Genomic DNA, 19,507 nt, shown 5'->3' on the forward strand with positions numbered 1-19,507 from the left:
ATCAGACCTGCTCTCCACCTTCAAGGTTCATATACCTGCCTGCATTGGACCCAAGCAATGGTCCTCACTCTGTTTATTTGAAGTAGCACTGTATGGGAAAAGCCATCTTTCTTAGCAACTGAGACAAACTGAGCAGCCAGCGGTCTGAGACGCATCCACGAGAGCGTGTGAAACACCAGCAGCTTTGAATTTTCCACCTGCTGGCTAACAGCAGTGGATGGTTTGTCTCTACTTAAACGAAATGTTTCTCAATAAGTGGTTGGAATGACGACTGAGCCATCACAGCTGTAAGCCTTGGTACCAGTGGTGACAGAGGGCATACTTGACTCCACCCGAGCTGCTGTCTCGTAGATTTTTCAGATGGTTCTTTAATAGGAAAGTTTAAAAGATCTCATGGGAGGGGGGCCTCAGTGTTAAACCCAGAGTCCATCTAAGATAGAAAGCTTTGATAGCCGATGAGGACCATGTTCTGAAGCCTCAGCCACCACGGTTCCCCTCCCACCCCCACGTTTGCACAGGTCCTGCAAGTGCTCTGCACCCATGGGCAGGCAGCCCGGGCCCTCCACAGGGAAGGGGCGCCTCGACGCACCAGAGCAAAATCAGGCAATTTGGGCTTTTGAGCCTCAAGTAATCTTTAGAAACCAAGAGTCTTGATTTGTAGGAACCAGAACTTTTGAGTTTCTAAAGTCTGAAGAACTTATACTATAAGTATATTCCCATGCAGGGTCGATAATCAGTCCAGAACCAAGCCTTCAAACAAACTAAAGTGGGTATGCATGTGACGTGGGCGTGCAGTGAGAGGAGGGGCCTGACAGAGAGGAGCAGGGGGGTGGGGGCAGGGTGGTCTTAGAGGGAGGGACCAAGGACCACATGGGCAGAACAGAAGAGTTAATGCTGACAGAGTCTCCACACCCATGCCACCCCGCATGAAGGGCACCCCCTGAACCTGTCACATGGTCCTGTAGGAACAGGCAGGCTCTGAAGACTCTCCAGGCACCATCCAAGCCGGCACCACGCAGTGCTGGGCACCTGCTGCTTTCTTGAAAGGCGCTGGCATTTAAGGAAGGCAACTCATGGACAGGAAGACGCTCCGTCACTGTGGATTGTCTCGTGAGAGTGACACTGTCCACGTACCAACGCTTCCTTCAGGCCTGCCCACTTTTACTGTATGAACAGCCCTACTGTGTTTGGGAGAGGCTGGTCGGCTACAGCTGATGGTGCTGAGGCTGACAGCTAACCAGCAGCATCACTCAGCAGGCCGTTCGTCAGATCTCCCACTCAGCCACCTCGGCCCTGCGCCCTGGCTGACCCCACACGCTCAGCACGTCAGTCTGCATCCTTCACTTCTCTCTGGGCACAGAGAAGACCATTTGGGGGAGAAATAGGCTCACCAAGGATTGTGATACGGAGTTTACATGTACCGTGACCAGTTGTCCACATTCTGGCGTGGGACCTGAATATGAGGACCCCAGCTAGGACTGTCAGAAGCAGCACAGCCTTTATTGGAGATGAAGACACGTGTGGCCAGGCAACAGGGAGAAATTCCAGGCAGGGGCTGGGGAGTCGGAATGATCACGGAGCACGCATGTTCAGAAAAGAGCCCACTGGAAATCACACAGACACCAAGTCATTACTCACTTCCTCGTCTGCAGAAGAGCGGCCTCGGCCGAGGGGCACAGCAAAGGCTCGTCTGTGGCCAGAATAGCCACATAGTCTATAGCCACATGTGTCTATAGAGAAAAGGCCTGGGGAGGTGAAACGTAAAACCAGCTGCCTTGTCATTTATGCAGCAACTAGAGTGATGACATTTACAAGGGGAGCCAGAGCACGATGTCACCATGCCCAAGTATACCCTTGAACAGCTTCTCCTTACAGCTTAGATAAGGCGCCAGCTTCTCACCGACTCTATAAAACCCCCATGTCCACCCCCTTCCCTTGGTCCCCAGCCTCACCTCTTCCACTCCCTCCTCTCCAGCTTGGCAAGCTCGCCGGCACCTTCGCAAGCTAACCACTAACCTCTTCCCCACGTGGGGCCTTGCAGTGCTCTCCCCCCTCCTTGGAACCCTTCTCTACTGCCCACCTCTGCCATCCTTGCCCTGGTTACTCCCATCTAGTCTTTGCTTGAAGGTCACTCTCTCAGAGCAAGCTTTCCTGACCTTCCAGTCTACCCTATTACTGCTAACAAATTCTCTAATTTTCCTGCACGGCACTCAGCAAATTTCCTAAGCATGCTTTCCCTTGTGTGCTTATGTTTTAATGTCTGTCTCCCACCAGCTCCTCGAAAGCAGGCAGAACTTGACTGCGGCTGTCTGACTTCAAAGACTCCTACTCCTACCACTTTATCACCCAACTAACTCTTCCTGAAGGAATGGAAGGGAAAGGGGTGGAAAAGCAAGAGGTGCAAATCACGCCAACGTAGGAGAGGGCTGCCCGCGTTGACCGCAGCCCTGCCCCAGCGGGGAGGCACGCTGTGCAGGGAGCTCAGAGACAAGACGAGGCAGCATACGGGTGTGGGCTTCCCTGTGGCCCTGGGATGTCGCTCAGCCTCCCCCCTCACCCAGCCACAGCCCTGCTAGGAAGAGAGCTGAACAGCTCCCTTATGAGGCAAGCACCCGCATCCCCATTTACCTGAGAAGCAAGCAGAAGCCAGCGAGGGGAGACCTGGGACGGAAAGCACGTGTGTGTGACGGCAAAGCCTAGGCTGTTTCCACCCCTGTGCCTGATAATCGAAGGCAGCGATGCGAGCTGCTTCCAGCTTCACTGAGGAAAAGGCAGTGCTGTCAGATGGAGAAATGTAGAGACAGACAGACTGACAGACAGACAGACAATCTCCCCTTTGCTGCCACCCAGGACGCTGACGTTTCCTCTCAGAGCGTTTCCCAGATCCTTCTGCTCCCTGCAGTCCTAGCGTCTCGCCATGGCTCACCTCTCCCCTACTGTCTGCCTTTTCACTAATTCCTTATCACTTGTCCCTCAGCTCTAATCCAGGACTTTGTGAGGACAACTAATTAAAGTCAGAACGTTCACAGAAAGAGCTATTGACCTGCAGTTCAGCCCCTTTTTCTCAGCAGGATCAATCTTCAGGTACTGGTGAAAGGGACACCTATTTAAAAACACGTCCAGCTAATCAGCTCCTCAGATGTGTTCATGAAATCTCATGAGCTGTTTGTGAATTCTAACGGCATGCCCTGCTTACCTGACTAAGAAAAGCATGCTTGACAGAGCTACAGTGGGGATCACAGCTCTGGGAGGAGTTTGTTGCAGTTAAGAGGAAAAGAGAGAGAGAGAAACATATATATAGCCAGCCCCAGGCAGCACAGTAGAAGGAACTCACCCAAAGCTGAAACAGACGCCCCCAGTATATACATTGTAATAACAGGCAGTACAAATTGTCCATTGCATAACATGCTGATCCAGGAGCTTTGAGGTCATCTAGACTAACACGCATATGGAGAAGCCAGGGCTCTGAGAGGGAGCTGCTCCGTTGCAGAGCTAGGACTGGACTGAGGGCCTCCGACACCGGCTTTGTTCTCCATGACAGGCTGCCATTTCTCAGGACAGAAATTCAGAGATGAAGCCAGTCATCTTCCTGTCTGACCCACAACACCTTGGTTTTCATCTCTCCTGAGCACACACAGCAGAGAACGAAGAGAAGGATGTAAATTTACCCTGAGTTGATGAGGGACAGGAGTACAAAGAATTTGGGTCTTGTGAGCATCCATCACTAACAGCAGCAGCCTGCTTTTACTGAGTGCTCACTGTATCCAGGTGTGGTTCTTATCTCTTTACGTGTATTAGCTCATTTACAAATCAAGTGTCGGGGGCTTGGAAAGGTCAAGTGGCTTGTTTAAGCTCACAGATGGTCAGGGTTTGAGCCAGAATTCTAGATTTAGTCCTGTGTTGCAAAGCAATTCTTTAATGCCTCAACAGACAAGGTGCAAATTAATTTGAGTTAAGCTGAGTGATTGGTTTCTTGTTCTTTACAAAGATTTATTTGAATGCCAAGTTTGTGCCTGACCTTTGCCAGGAGCTAGAGGAGATGCAGATAATGGGACAGAAGAGAAGCATATGGCACAGTAGCATAGCGAATAAAAGCTCCACTTATGTCAGACAGGTGTGTGGCTGTGTTCTGCCTCATTAAGAAAAGCTACTTAAACTCCTGGACCACAAGTTTTTTCTTGTTTAAAATGGGGATAAAATAGTACCTACCTCTTTGGGCTGTGAGAAATCTTGGGTTAGTCCGTACACATTTTCTAAAACATGCCAGGCACCGGGGGGTGAGTAAAGCCCGTTAATGAGACACTCAGTCATCATGAATAAAGTGTAAGTGATGATGGCTAATGAAGATGCTGCTGCTGCTGCTACTGCTGCTGGTGATGATGAGAACGATGACGGTGATGATAAAAGCGGTGGTGAGGCTGTTTCTGCTGCTGCTGATGCGATGCTAGAGACAAAGCAAAGGAACATGGTCTCGACAGGTCAGTAAATGACCATCAAGGTCAGGTCTCCTCCTCCTGGAGGAGACTTTACCGAGGGGATATTTGGCAATATCTAGAGGCATTTTTGGCAGTCACAACTGTGAAGAGTGTGGGGTATGCTGCTGCCATTTAGAGGGTGGGGTCCAGGGATGCTGTTAACTACCCTACGATGCACATCACAGCCCCCACAATAAAGAATTAGCGAGCCCAAAGAAGACATACAAATGGCCACAAGGTATGTGATAACATGCTCAGCATCACTAATCATCAGGGAAATGTGGATCAAAACCACAAGGAAATATGATCTCATACCTGTTAGTGATGCTGGCCCTGATATCAGTTCCCCCGCATTAAACCCAGCATATGTGGGGCTAAAACCAAAGCACTCTTTCCCTGCTTACTCCTCAGCTCCCTGGCCCCAGAATGCACTGTCCACCATGCAGACGGACAGCCAAGGACAGCTGCCTGGATTCCTTATCATCTCCTCCTCCTTCCTGCAAACAGCCTCCCAAGGCCGAACGCAGGCTGGTGGGAAAGCTCTGACCAGCAAGGCCACTGACTCCGCCCGCCATCCACAAGCAGCCACATTCCTCACAAACCTTGAAAACCCTTCGCCTCCCTCCTTTCGGGGAGACAAGATGAAACGAGACAAATTTGAGGGCTCACTCTCACCTCCCAGCTGACATCATCCGAAATAAAAACTCTTTCCTTGCCATAAGCCTGGCGTTCCAGTTTTCATTTGGCCCCTCTTATGTGGCGGATAAGGAGCCTCTGTTTGTAGGCAGTAACATCAGGATGGTTATTATCACAAAAACAAAAGATAATTGTTGACAAGGATGTGGAGAAATTAGAATTCATATATTTTTAGTGGGAATGTAGAATGGTTCAGCTGCTATGGAAAACGGTACAGAGGTTCCTCAAAAAACTAAAAACAGAACTACCATATCATCCCACCATCCCACTTCCTGGTAAATATCCAAAAGAATTGAAACCAGGACCTTGAAGAGACATTTTCACCCCCGCGTTCATTATGTTATTCACAATAGCCAAAATATAGAGGCAATTCAAATGCCCATCAACAGATGAATGGATAGAGAAAATGTGGTATATATAAAGGAATATTATTCAGCCTTAAAAAAGAATAAAATCCTACCATTTGCAACATCATGGATGAACCTAGAGTACATTATGCTCAGTGAAATAAGCCAGTCACAGACAGACAATACTGCGTGATTCCACCCATGTGGAATTCAGACATCTGAGGCTGTCAAACTCATAGAAGCAGAGAACAGCAGGGTGACTGCCAGGGGCTAGAGGAGGGGAACGAGCAGTGGTTGCTCAACTGGTTTAAAGTTTCAGTCTTCAAAGATGCATAAGTTCCAGAGATCTGCGCCTAACACAGTGCCCATAACTAAGAGCATAATATTGTACGCTTTAACATGTCTTGAGAGGCTAGAGCTCATGTTAAATGTACTTATCACACAGAAAGACTACAAAAGAACACAGGGGAATTTTGGAGGTAATGGATATGTTTAGTATCTTGGTTGTGGTGATGGTATAATGTACATGCGTGTGTTCAAACTCATCAAGATATATACTTTAATGCCACTCTGCTCCTATTAGAGTGGCCGAAATCTGGAACACTGACAACATCAAGTACTGGCAAAGATGCGGAGGAGCAGAAACTCATTCACTGCTGGTAGATGGACAAAATGATACAGCTGCCTGAGAAGGCAATTTGTTAGTTTCTTACAAAACTAAAAACAGTTACCATACGATCCAGCAATTGTGCTCCTTGTTATTTACCCAAAGGAAGTGAAAACACATCCACACAAAAATGGGCACACAGATGTTTGTAGCAGCTTTTTTCATAATTGCTGAAACCCAGAAGTAACTAAGATGTCCTCCAGCAGGTGAATAGACAAACCGTGGCGCATCCAGACAATGGAATATTATTCAGCACTAAAAAGAAATGAGCTGTCAGGCCATGAAAAAACATGGAGGAACTGTAAATGCATTGTTACTTAGTGAAAGAAGCCAATCTGAAAAGGCTACATACTGTCTGATTCCAACAATATGACAATATGCAAAACTACAGAGATAGTAAAAGATCAGTAGTTGCCAGGGGTGGGGCTGGGGGAGGAGGAATGGGTGGAGCCCAGAGGGTGTTCAGGGCAGTATTCTGTGTGATCTCATAATGGTGGATACATATCATTATGCATCTGTCCAGACCTGTAGAATACACACCACCAAGAGAGAAGCCTCGGATAAACTATGGACTCTGGGTGATGTGTCCGTGTGGGTTCATCAAGGTACCATCGGATGGGGGGGTGTTGATGATGGCGCAGGCTGTGCACAAGTTGGGGCAGGGGGCATATAGGAAATCTCTGTACCTTCCTCTCAATTTTGCTGTGAACCTAAACCTGCTCTTAAAAAAAGAAAGTCTTTTTTAAAAATAGGTATACATTAAATATGTGCATTTTTTGGTGAACAAAGAAAAAGAATTAAAATATCCACAGTGCTACGGCTGAGACACTCAGGTCTGGGAGGATGAGATATCTCAATATTGGAAGAGAGAGACTGAAGCTTCCATTAACTGACTACTTGGTACAAACCGTTCAACTACTGTCTTGAATTTACAGGAATCTGCACTAAAAAATGAGGGAGGAGAGTCCCTGGAGGTCGGGAAGGCTGCGATGAAGCCTCTGTCTGAGTCAGGACGAAGGCCTTACCCTCCTCCCGCTCCCACAGGACAGCCTGGTGGCCCCGTGTCTCTGGCCCTTCCAAGACCCCAACTGGAAACTGTCCCCTGGTTGTGGAGATGGGCAAGAGGGCACCCGGCAGGAGCAAAGTCCCGCGGGCCGACACTCCGATGCCGTCATGGGATGTATTAGGCTGGGGGTGGGGGTGCGGGGGAGGGAAGCCACCAAGAAATGAAAGAGCAACGGAACCTGGACCCTCTCTATCGCAGCGGGAGGTGCTCTGCTGAGCCCAGCCATGGGGCAGGGCATTGATTCAAGCTGCACCACCGCCAGGACGGATGGCCCCGTTCAGCGCCGGTCAGCAGCTCTGCCAGAAGGGAAGAGGCACCCGGCAGGTGCGAAGCAGGCCCAGGGCCTCAGCTGGGCGTTCGGAAGCCTGGCTCCTTCCTCCCTCCGCCAAAACTGGCTCCAAATTCCAGACTCAGAGCAAAAGTTTATTTTTCCCAGGAGCTGGGGCTGGTTGTGGGGGAGGCTGTGGGGAAGGCCAGATGCGTTGGGAAAGTCCTGCTGTCTTCCTCGCCCTGAGGCCCGGGGGCATTTGCCTGTCTTGCTGCAGGGCAGGGGGACACCTGACTTCCTCCCCGAGTTCCAAATGCCTCCAGCAAGGAGAAAGGGCTGTTTGGTGACAAAAACTTCTCTGTCTTGTTTGCCATTTAGAATTCTCTTGGATGACCTGTGAATTTTCTTTTGCAGAAGCAAAAACATTTTTCTTAAAACATGAGGGGTTGTTGGGTTCTCTTCTGCCCAAGATCACTGTGTGACATTATAGGAGTCACATCTCACAGGTTCTGAGTCCTCTGCTGACAAATGCAGATGATAAAGCCAGTGTTCATGGATGGACTTTTTTTTTTTTTTTTGAGGAAGATTAGCCCTGAGCTAACAACTACCAATCCTCCTCTTTTTGCTGAGGAAGACTGGCCCTGAGCTAACATCCATGCCCACCTTCCTCCACTTTATATGTGGGACACCTGCCACAGCATGGCTTGCTAAGCAGTGCATATGTTCACACCCAGGATCTGAACCAGCAAACCCCGGGCCACTGAAGCAGAATGTGTGGACTTAACCACTGCACCACCGGGCCAGCTCCATGGATGGACTCTTTTATGAGCACAAATAAAGATGAATCTTAAAAACATGACGAAAAATTAAGCCATGACGGAAAGCTGGCTGCTGTACCAAGCAGAGGCAGAGAACTTTGTGGACAAGGCCTGGTCCTTAATCATCGCTGGGTCCCAGTGCCGCACACTGTGCCACGTACAGTGTAGTAAAGAGAAAGGAAACCCATGCAAATGTGTGTTACGGTCCCCAGCTGCCTCCCTAGGAAGGGGAACTGTGTCATGGAGGGCCCTTCACTGAGCAGGTGATGATGAAGTAGACGCTGGAGTGGAGGAGCTGGACGGAGCTGAATTGCTCTACGTGAGAAAGAGAAAGAAATGAAAAATAAGGTAACGGAGAACATGGGGATGGGGGTGGGGCCAGGGGGAAGTTCGTGGCAGCTGGGTGGGTAGCAGGAAGACGGGAGTGATGGTGGCAGCAGTGCCTACGGGGTGGGCTATGAAGTTGTCCGAGCCGTGGTAAGTGATATAGACACTCTTCTGGGTCTCCCTGTGAAATGTTCAGTGAACACGTGGCCCGCTACTGCTTTGTGAAGGAGGCTCACCTTCGGGGGTTTCAAAGTTGGCCTGAAGTTAGATCCGAGGGTGCCCATGAGAGACCTGGTATATCCAGGAAGCACTGCAAGAGGACACGTGATTCTTTCCACGGCTGGTCTGGGATCCGACGCGCCTGACTAGAGTCCATAGTGTGACACTGCCAGGTACGAGGCTGTGCTCTGTAGTTGACCCAGTCACCTTCCCGTTGTTTATCCCCGTTCCCTTCCAGGCGTGTCCACATATGATAGCACCCTGGGGAAGATGAGGCAGAGCAGACAGCAGGCTGGAGAGAGAATCCCAAATACAATGCTAAATCTACGTCAGGTTTTCTCTTTAACCCAAACCTATTTGGTATTCAGCAGAAACGTTGAGTCTAGTGTTTGACGTAATTTAATAGTGTGCATTAATGACTATAATTTTCCCCTGTAGTCAAGATACTAAGAAAATGAGGAGAGTTTCACTTACATCACGCAGAATGGTAACCAGGGCCCACTTGCAAACGGCAGAGAGGGACAAAGGGCCGTGAGGGCTGACAGTTTGTCATTAACTTCAGATGCACGCGCAGCACTCCACAATTTAGAAAGTTCTTTAATATTTGCTATGTCTTTTATCTTCACAGCACTGCTGTGTGGTTGACAATATTGCCCTCATTGTGCGGACACTGGAACTGAAGCCAGAGACGTTAGAAGTTAGGAAATGGTTTATGGACAGATGTAAAATTCAGATTTTTTAAGTTGTTTTTCAAATGTAATATTTGGGCTTGGGTGATATGGTGTGTAGGATGGAGGGGCATTAGCTAGCCCAAAGGAGTCACAAGACCCTCTCATTTCCCTTTCCCACACGTTCTCATCTCAGGGGACGTTTCCAGCTGGTTCTTGCTCCTCCCTCTGTAAGTCCTTTTGGGCGGGATGGGGAATGGCTGGCTGGCCACCAAAGTTCTAGCTTCCCTTTCACTGCGTAGAGTTGTTTCTGGAAAGTGACTGCCCAGAGGGGCCACATTTCCCAGTCTCCCTTGCACCTAGGTCAAGCCATCTGATGGAATCTCACCAATGGGATGGAAGCAGAAGGACTGAACATCACTGACAGGACTGGGTGTGTAAGGAGTGTATGTGCCCTCTCCATGGCTCCTCTCCCCTTCCCTCTGAGAGGAGGCAGAGGGTTCCGAGACCCAGAGGATGGTGGAGACCCAGCCGGAAGGAGCGTGGGTGGAGGAAAGCTACATCAGACCACTAGGTGGACGAGACGAAAGCTCTATTTTGTTAAGTCCTAGGATGTAGGGATTTATTTGTTGAAGTGGCAAGTGCCACCCTAGCTAAAACAGGTGCTCTCACACTCGCTGGGGAGTGCGGAAATAACTGGTACTGTTTTCTTGGGGTTTCTACCAAAACTGAAACAGAGGAACACCATTTTGAAAAGTGAACCCTACTGTTAACTTCTTTCATACATGAGTAGGACCTGCATGAAGAAAGCATGAATTTAAATAATAATAATTATATTTAGGGTGAGAACATATTATTACCTATCACAGGATATTTTGTTTTATATATTAACTCACCCAGGTGAATAAAAATTATCGTGAAAACATGTACACCTATGCCTATTATTCTAAACTACACAACAATGGCGTGTGTGTGTTAAAATGTGTGTGTTAAAATGTGTGTGTTTGGGGCTGTCCTACCTTCCAAAATACAGAACTCTGAGGCCTAGATTGTTCATTGTCTTAAGCTGAACCCCAAGAGTGACGTTTTATTTTGGAAAAAATGCAAATTTTGTGACTATAGGCTTCTCTAACTTCCATATGTCTGATTTTCATAAATTATTTATTGATGGAATTGAAGCTTTAAGAGTCTGAATCCAGTCGACAGGCGTTTGGCGCGCTGGGTGGAGTAGCACCTGCTCCCAAGAGTTCCATTGTGTAAACCACAGTGTTTATGCAACTCTTTGTGTGGTTGTTATTTTATGCTTTGAAAAAGGAAATTAGAAGAGGAAAATGAAATTGCTGATACTAGTAAGAAAACTATTGTCCCATAAATGTAATATAATTAAGGCCAAGATAGAATTGATCGAGTGTGGTCATTTCTCAGATGGTGTGAATATCCATCTCAAACGGACTTTCAAATATGGTTGAATTACAAAGGAAAAGGACAAGATTAAATGCAATGTTCTAAATGTATTGTGCCTAAGAGGCAGAGCATATTTAGATAGATTACAGTATTTTTCAATCTCCGGCAATGAAACACACAACCGCCAGCCACCACGACCACCAAAAGTGGAACACCATCATTTATTTCCAGATGCCTTTTATGCATGTTTTCAAGAACATGTTATTTACAAAAAATAGATGTTTCTAATGTGCTCACTGTTTCCTGTGGCCTCCCAGGGGCCAGGGGCCGATGCAGCCCCGTGTTCGTGACTGTGCAGGCACAGGGGCTGGGAGTGACCGCCCCATGGCACGTGCATTAGCTGTGCTACCCCACTACTCTGTGGGACATTTTCTTTGGCCCAGGGTTTTTAAAACTCCACCGTCCTTGCTCAGTATTAACCTGTAATCTGTGTCACATCTCTGTGTTGTGTGGTGAGGCGGAGGACAGGTGGACACACGGGGGCCAGAGAGAATGCTGAGCACACGGCAGGCACGACTCAGGGGCCGTGGTTACAGGAAGATGCTCCTGCCCGTGGGGCCGTGACGCAGAGGAGGGCGAGCGGATGACCAGCGAGCAGTGACACCGCGTCTGCCGCCCGGGTGTGCAGGGGCCCCGCAGCCCTGCCAGGAAGCTGTGTACACCCACAAATAGTCCCGCGTTCACAGAGAGCAAAACTCCAAGTGTCCCTAAACAGCAGAATCTGTGGGCTGAGTCTGAGGCGTCTGGTTCAGCTGGTGGACGGGCTGCGTTTACTCTTTCCTCCTCTAGAAAAGAGCAGAGGTGCAGAAGGCAATGAATTCCTGCAAGGGCTTGGAAGAAGGGGCATGTCGGAGGAGGGAGAGTTGTGAAGAATTTCTGAGATATCGAGTGTGGATGGTGTTCTGCTCGCAGCTGACACTGGAGAAGGCTCTGGCAGGGGAGGAGCCCTCTTTTGGGGGATAAACGAAAAAAGCCATTCCAGAATCGGTGGGTACAGAGATTTGAAAAAGAACGGGCCAAAATAGAAATATTTACCTGAAGAAATACCTGGTGAATGGATAAAAAAGTTTTCTTCCCCAAAACACACACATATAACAAGGGGGTTTACACCAAGAGATTGAGTTATCTGCTTCTACGTGGCAGCTGGCCCTGCTGAGCAGAATCCTCTTGCTCCCCCTCCTACGGGCTGGTAGCACGAGGTCCGAACAGCCTCCAGGCCTGCCCACCCCCACCCCCCAGGTAAATCTTGCCAGTGGACAAGGTGTACCCATCTACCCAGAGCTCACAACCAACCTTCTTGAGGGGAAACACCAGAAATAATACAGAAAACCCATAGTCGTCTATTTACAAATCATTTTGGACAATTAATAACCCCCAGCCACTCAAGGGTAAACAGCAGCACAGAGAGACACCAGGAAGAAGAGATGTTCTGCCTAACGCTCACCGAGCACTTGGTGCCAGGCACTTTTCTGAAGATTTTTCAGATATTAATTCATATAATCCTCAAATTCACTCTTGGAGTTGGTTTTTTACAAACGAGGAAACTAAGGCACAAAGGCCAGGTAACTAGTCCCAGGTCAAAAAAACTAGTAAAGTTCACACACGGGTTCTTAACCAGTGCAGGTTCCTGTCTCTCATGATCCATGAAACACGTGGCTCCAGAGGAGACAGAGCAAACTGAGGGAGAACAAATTTAGATCTTAAGTGTTCTCTCCACACCAAAAAACTAAGAAGAAAGAAAGAAACTATGTGAGATGATGGACGTGCAAATTATCTTGATTTTGGTAATCATTTCACCCAATAATACATACATATATCAACAATATACAATAATACACATATATCAAACCATTGTGTTGTACACCTAAAATATACACAATTCTTATTGTCAGCTATACCTCAATAAAGCTTAAAAAAGTAAAATGACTTTTTAATTAATTTCATCAGAGAAATTCAAGAAGACGTCATATTTATTTAAAAAAAGGAACAAGTTATTATATAAAAGAAATAATATAAAAACAAGAACAAATCATTGGGAACTAAAAGTATGATGAGCAAAATAAAAAATGCAATTAAAGTCTAAATAGTCAGCAAATGTCCCAACATACAGAGCAAAAAGCAAAGAGATGGAAAAGAAAAAGCATTTCAAGAAGCCTAGAAAACCAATTGTTCTAGGAAGAGAGAATGGAAGTGGTTAGAGAAGATGCAAGTAAGAGAAGGAGACCGTTTCCTGGAACTGAAGGCTGTCTGGAGTTTTCAGATTTAAAGTGTCCACTGATTTCTTGGTAAGATGAATAAAAAATGATCTGCATATAGACTTATCCCCACCAAACTGTAAAACACCAAGTGTCAAGAGAAGTCTATCAAACTTCCAGGAATGAACCAAAAAATTCAGACTGACAAAGAGATCTTTTGTTGGCACTACGAGGCACAAGAAGGCAGAGACGCAATGCCCTGTGCCCCCAGGGGCCAACCTCTCTGCGCTCCCGGGACCTCTGGCTTTCAGTTGGGTGCTAACGAGGAGAGGCGCAGCCCAAGACTGAGAGAAGGAGAAGGCGGTCAGGCGATGGAGCCGTGCAGCATGCGCCCTGCCAGATAACTGTGTGCGGGCTGGGTCTCGACTCAACATGGCAGCTCCTATCAGGAAAGCTTCTCCGTTCATCTACCTTCTCTTGGGGCCTCAAGTGGAAATCGCTCCCTGCTCTTTCTCGCCCTGGGGTACGCCACTATCCCCTTAGTTTCCACAAATCTTGCCACATCTTGTAATATCTCTTTATCCAACTTTCCTCAATGGTCCAATTTGGCTGGACCATCTGTTTCCAGCACAATAGATAAACTCTGATCGAGAGTACAGAATTTCAAACCTAGAAATTAATACTCTCCCAAACTATCAAGAAGACAAGATATAGAGATTTATATCTATATTATGTATGGTTGCAAAAGTAACTGAAAGGATAATTAAAAATAAGTTTATCATTTTAAGAAAATTTATGAGGAAGAGATGAGAGGTGACTATAGTAGTGTATGAGATAAATTATTTGTCTTCTGTATTAAAGAGAAGGAATATGAGCATTTATAGAATTTGCATTTAGAGTAAGTGGCCAGCAGCAACAATGCTGAAATGTTACCCAATAATCCTACAGAGTTCCTCTGTGGAACGTGGTGGTTGTGAGCCGGTAACGCGTTCTTAACCAACAGAAAGGACAAGACACCTGCAGCCACTCTCCTTCTTTTACTCAGTTGCCTGTTCCACTTCTCACGTAAGCTTCCTTTGTCCCTAGATTAATTATTCCAAAGTGGTTGGATTATCTTGCCGGGATATGTAATATCTAATAGCCATTACCAAAATTTTGTAAAATAGTAACTTTTGACTCTACTGCCTGAAGCATGGTCACGACAGTTGATCAAAGGATGCCATGGGCAGGTAGTATTTTGGTTTCATAAAAGGGAACAGAAGCTCAGAAAACTCTTACAACTCAACTCACTCCAGGGCACCCCTGCTGAGTATCGCATAGAGGATGCCAAAAGATAAGAGCCATCACAGCATCCTAGCATCCTTCCGGCCCACGAGCCATAAACACCATTCACAGAGGTTTTCCTCCAAGCTCCAGACTTCTTTTGTACCAGTGATGTCACTGTGGGGCAATTCTGTGTTAGTTAAACGTACATTGCTGTGTTGTTAGCTCCAGACTCTGGATGGCATCTTGGAACATGTTTGATTTATTTTTCCTCCTTTGAATAATCAACTTCATCGTAATAAGGACTCAAATTTATTGCAATTTGTCTTATCTCCGTGGAAATTTTTAAAAAATCCAATCATAGAATCAAAACTTCAGAAATGTACCCAACATATGGAAATGGAAAAAGATAAAATTGGTGGTCCTACCTAATCCACTATTTGGACCAGGAAGGAAGAGAAAACTGGTTTAGATAATGGTTTTCAAGACAGAATATTAAGGAAGAGGCAGACATGAAGATAGTTGGAGTTCTCTTTTTAATATAAGGAAATGAACACACACACATACTATATATGGATATATATATACCACTTCCATTTTTTTGAAAGTTAGTGGTAGCATACTATACACATTACTGTCTTTTTTGTTTTTTTTGATCTCTTAAATATCTCCTGGAGATCACTCCATATAGTGTATAAAGATAGTTCTCATTTTTGCCTTTTCTTTATGTGTGGTTTCTCCGTGTAACCACAGAGTTGATAAACAAAGATTTGTCTTTATGGAAAGATCCCAGCTAACAAATAAAGGAAACGGGATGGATTAGAATATCCCCATTGTAACCTCCTGTGAAGTAGGAGATGTCGGCATGATCCCCAACAGCTGCCAACATCCCACAAAGGGAGACAATGAGGCATTACAGGCGTCCCGGCAGGATCACCTCTGAAGCAGTCTCGCCAAAACCCATCAAACCTGAACCTGACCAAGCGTCCGGGTCTGATGACCAACACATGAAAAGGCAGGGGACAAATGATCATGTTAAATGGCACCACGCAAGTATAATCACAAAATCCAGACTGTTGGAAACTCTCCAGGACAAAAAAATGCAGTTTCTTCAACAAAAACAACATAAATAATAACATCAACAACCAAAAGAGTAAAATAATTGCAAGAAAAACGCACAGAGAGAGGGAAAATGTAAATTAAAAGAAACATAAAGATATACCAGCCAATCACAATGCCTGGATCAGTTTTGGATCCATATTTAAACTATTTAAAAATTTTAAAAGCCTTCATATGACAATTGAGGAAATGTGAACACTAACTGGGTGTTTGATATTATTAAGGAATTGCTGTTAATATCTTTAGGTGTGAAAGTTGTATTGCGGTTATAATTATCAGAACAAGTGTTTTTTATTCTATAGATGCAGACTGAGATATTTGTAGTTAAAATGATGGAAATCTGAGAGTTGTCTCAGAATAATCTGGGGCAGGGTATGGGAAGTAAGACGCAATAGAGATGAAATAAGGTTACCCATTCATCAGTAATTGCTGAAGCTGGTACATGAGAACATTATATACTCGTCTCTCTACTTTTGTAAATATTTGAAACCAGTACTAAAACTTTTTTAGAATAAATTAAATAATCCAATTTGTTCCACGTATTCTTTGCTAGAATAATATCTCCTGTGATTTGGGAAGCTTGACAACCCCTAGGATGTATCGTGCACAGCAATAAAATGACACGGTACACCTCCTTCCCCCAGGACACAGGACATATTTGTGAGTCTTTTCACCCTCATCTCACTGAAGATGTTATTGGGCACAGAATGCTCAGTAGGCAAGAAATCCTTTCTCAAAAGCAGAGGGGGTTACATTATGCCCCATTTGTTGTTTATTCTAAATAATAGCATTTCTAGTTAATGGAAAGGAAGGCGGGATTGACAGGGACCCTAGAGAGTAGTACATTCCTGTGCAGCCCTCATATCTGCTTCCCTGTTCCAAACTTTCAAATGTGACTAGAGATTTAGGACATTCTCCTGAGGGTTTGTTGTAAGGGGGTTTTTCCTAAGCAAGCAGTGCAAGCAGCAAGGAACAGCCCACCGAATTGGAGACACAAAGAAGGGTGTCGATCTTCCCCAGCATTTGAAGAAAACAGAACCAAACCACGGCTCTGCACACCCTGGAGAATTGTACACGGGAATGTACACAGCTGCCCACTTTCCTGAGTTCAGAGGGGAGTTAGGTTCGGAGAGAGGAACAGGGCGGGGAGACCTTCCTGGATCTTCTGATGCTCACAGCAAAGGGATGGAGGCTTCTGAGTCCATGGTCGAGGCTTCTTTGAACAGAGGGACAAAACGAGAATGTGGCAGGATTGCCAGAAAATCAGAGAATTCTTGAGAGGAAGAACAGAGTGCTCCTTGCAAAACAGCCTGAGGGGGGTGCACGGAGCCCTGAAGGGCAGGGAGCAGAGAAAGCACCGCCAATCTGAAATTTCAGACGGTTGCACTGCCCTTCGCGGGCATAGATCTGGGGCTCCCCGAAAACCCCTGCACCCAGAGTCAAATGGCTCATGCACTTTGTGCACCAAGAGGCATATTACTCCCCTTCTCCAGGCACTAATTACAACCCTTTGCAGTAGGGCTCTCATTGCCCTCTAACGGCCAACAAGACAGTACTGTTTCCCACTTGGTTTTGTCCCTTGGGTCACTCCAGGACCATGAGGACCATTTCTCCACTCTTTCTAAGCAGACCACACTTAAATCATTAGATCAGACGCAGAGGGGAACTTTGACAACCACTTCTTTGACCTCCGGCCCTGAAATCAGGACTACTCAAGTTACCCCTGCATGCCCAAACCTGGAGCAATGCTCATTTTGTCACTGATGCAGGATCTTAACACTTGATCTCGAGATCCCAGAATTCTCACTACGTTCCCACAACTGTGAGCCTATTTTTGCCATAGCTTTCAGGGAAGATAAATGGGCATGAATAGTGGACGACCATTTTCCCCAAAGCCCCAGTGAGCCACGGGGCAGATGCGATGAGCAGACAGTGTGGCTCACACTGGGAGCCCTGGACAAACCTGATCTAATCCTCAGTCACTTTCCTTACTGATAACTGGACCCAACAGGACCATTCCAAGAAATCTCTTCCTCTTCAGTTATCCTTCAGTTTCATCCAAAGGGTCAGTTCAGGGCATAGTTAAGTCGATTGCTTTTGGAAAGACTATCATGACAGCCATTACAGAGAATGACAGCAGGCCCCACCCGTGCTGTGCGAACTACTAGCTTGTCATTCTCAAGGCTCGTGGAGACAAAGGATCAAAAAGATAGAGGGGTTCAGTTGTCCACCTAGTCTAGCCATTCACTTATTCTTTTACTCTGTGTGTGCGTGCGTGTGTGTGTGTGCGTGAAATCTATCATGAGCCAGAGAGCAGGATCTAAACACATGGTGGTGAACAGAACAATCGTGTTCCCTGCCTTCATGGGCGCACAGCTTAGTGGAAGATGCAGAGTGAACTCAATAATTACACCAATAAATATACCGCCACAGGTGGAGGAAGGTTATGAGAGAGGCTGGAGAGCAGGGACCTAGTTTACATCGTGGGGACCAGGAATTTCTTTTTGAAGCTCAGACTAGTGGATGAACAGAGTTAGCCAGGCAAAGAGGGGTAAATGTGTCTTCCAAGCTGGGCTTTACACAAACTGCTCTTTGCTGGGGGCAGTATATTTATTGCTGTAATTATTGAGTTCACTCTGCATCTTCCACTAAGCTGTGCACCCATGAAGGCAGGGAACACGATTGTTCTGTTCACCTCCATGTGTTTAGATCCTGCTCTCTGGCTCAAGATAGATTTCACACACACACACATACACACGCACACACAGAGTAAAAGAATAAGTGAATGACTAGACTAGGAGGACAGTGTGGCCAGAGACCTTTCGGTGACAAGGAGATGGACATGCGACGAAACCTGAAAAGTGGGCGGGCAGAGGAGGCAGAAGCTTGTTGACAAGAGTGTGGCGATCGACTGAGAGAGGGCTGTGGTGAGCGGAGGGAGCACAGAGGCAGGCACCAGGGTTCTGGATCCTGGAACCGCTGGCCACACTGTTCTTCTCCCATGTGCGGCTACCGCGGGTTTGCAGGGCCGGGGCGAGGGCTTAAGGTGTCCTGCACACCCTGGGCAAGTGTGTCCTGACTGCAGCTGAAGTTATGGAACTAAGGAAGGGAGATGAAAACGAGACAGGAACGGACGAAGACTTCAAAGACCAAAGACCCTGGGGGGTTTCTCAACCAAAGTCTGGATGCCAAACGGGTTTTTACACCACGGGCCAGCTACACAGGAGCCAGTCCATGCGCCACCCAGATCCACGGGCAACTCCAGCTGCCAAGCTCAGGTCACTTGCCCAGGCTCCATGCTCACAGAGGCAGCGCCCCAGCCCCCTGCCTGTCACCTCACCCCCTGACCCCGAGGGGCTCCGCCTCCCGGGGAGTGCTGGCTGTGCCGGGCCCCACCGCACCTGCAGTTCTAGAGCCCCGGTTTGGCTCCACTGGCCCCATGGAGGCTTTGATTCCCTTAATGGCCACCCAGAGGCAGGGAGGTGGTTACCTCAACCAAGACAGATGGAGGCCCTGAAAGCCCAGAGGTGACTTTGACCAACGAGAGAGGAAATGGAAAGAGGTCAGGAGACAAAGTGCTTGACCTTCCTCCCTTAAGACAGACTGTCCTGACTCGGGTTTCACAGGTCCTCCCTGGAGATACCCCACGTGACTCAGCAACCAGCTGGAGTTCCTGAGAAACTGAGCTGAGCCTGGGGCCGCCGCCTGCACGTGCGCTCCCTCCCTCCCTGCCTCACTCCCCCGTCCGTCTCCGGCTCGCGGGGAGTGCACCTCCCCATGAAGCATCAGCATGGCAGCCTGGCTTGGCGCTCTGGTTCCTGGGTTAAGACGCCGACTCGTGGCTGCCTAGGAAGTGTGGTGAGAAGGAATCTGAGCTGAGCCCAGAGCTGGGGAACGAGAGAGCTGAGATCAGTG

Source organism: Equus caballus, chromosome 10 (genome assembly GCF_041296265.1).
Source record: "Equus caballus isolate H_3958 breed thoroughbred chromosome 10, TB-T2T, whole genome shotgun sequence".
NCBI lineage: Eukaryota > Metazoa > Chordata > Mammalia > Perissodactyla > Equidae > Equus > Equus caballus.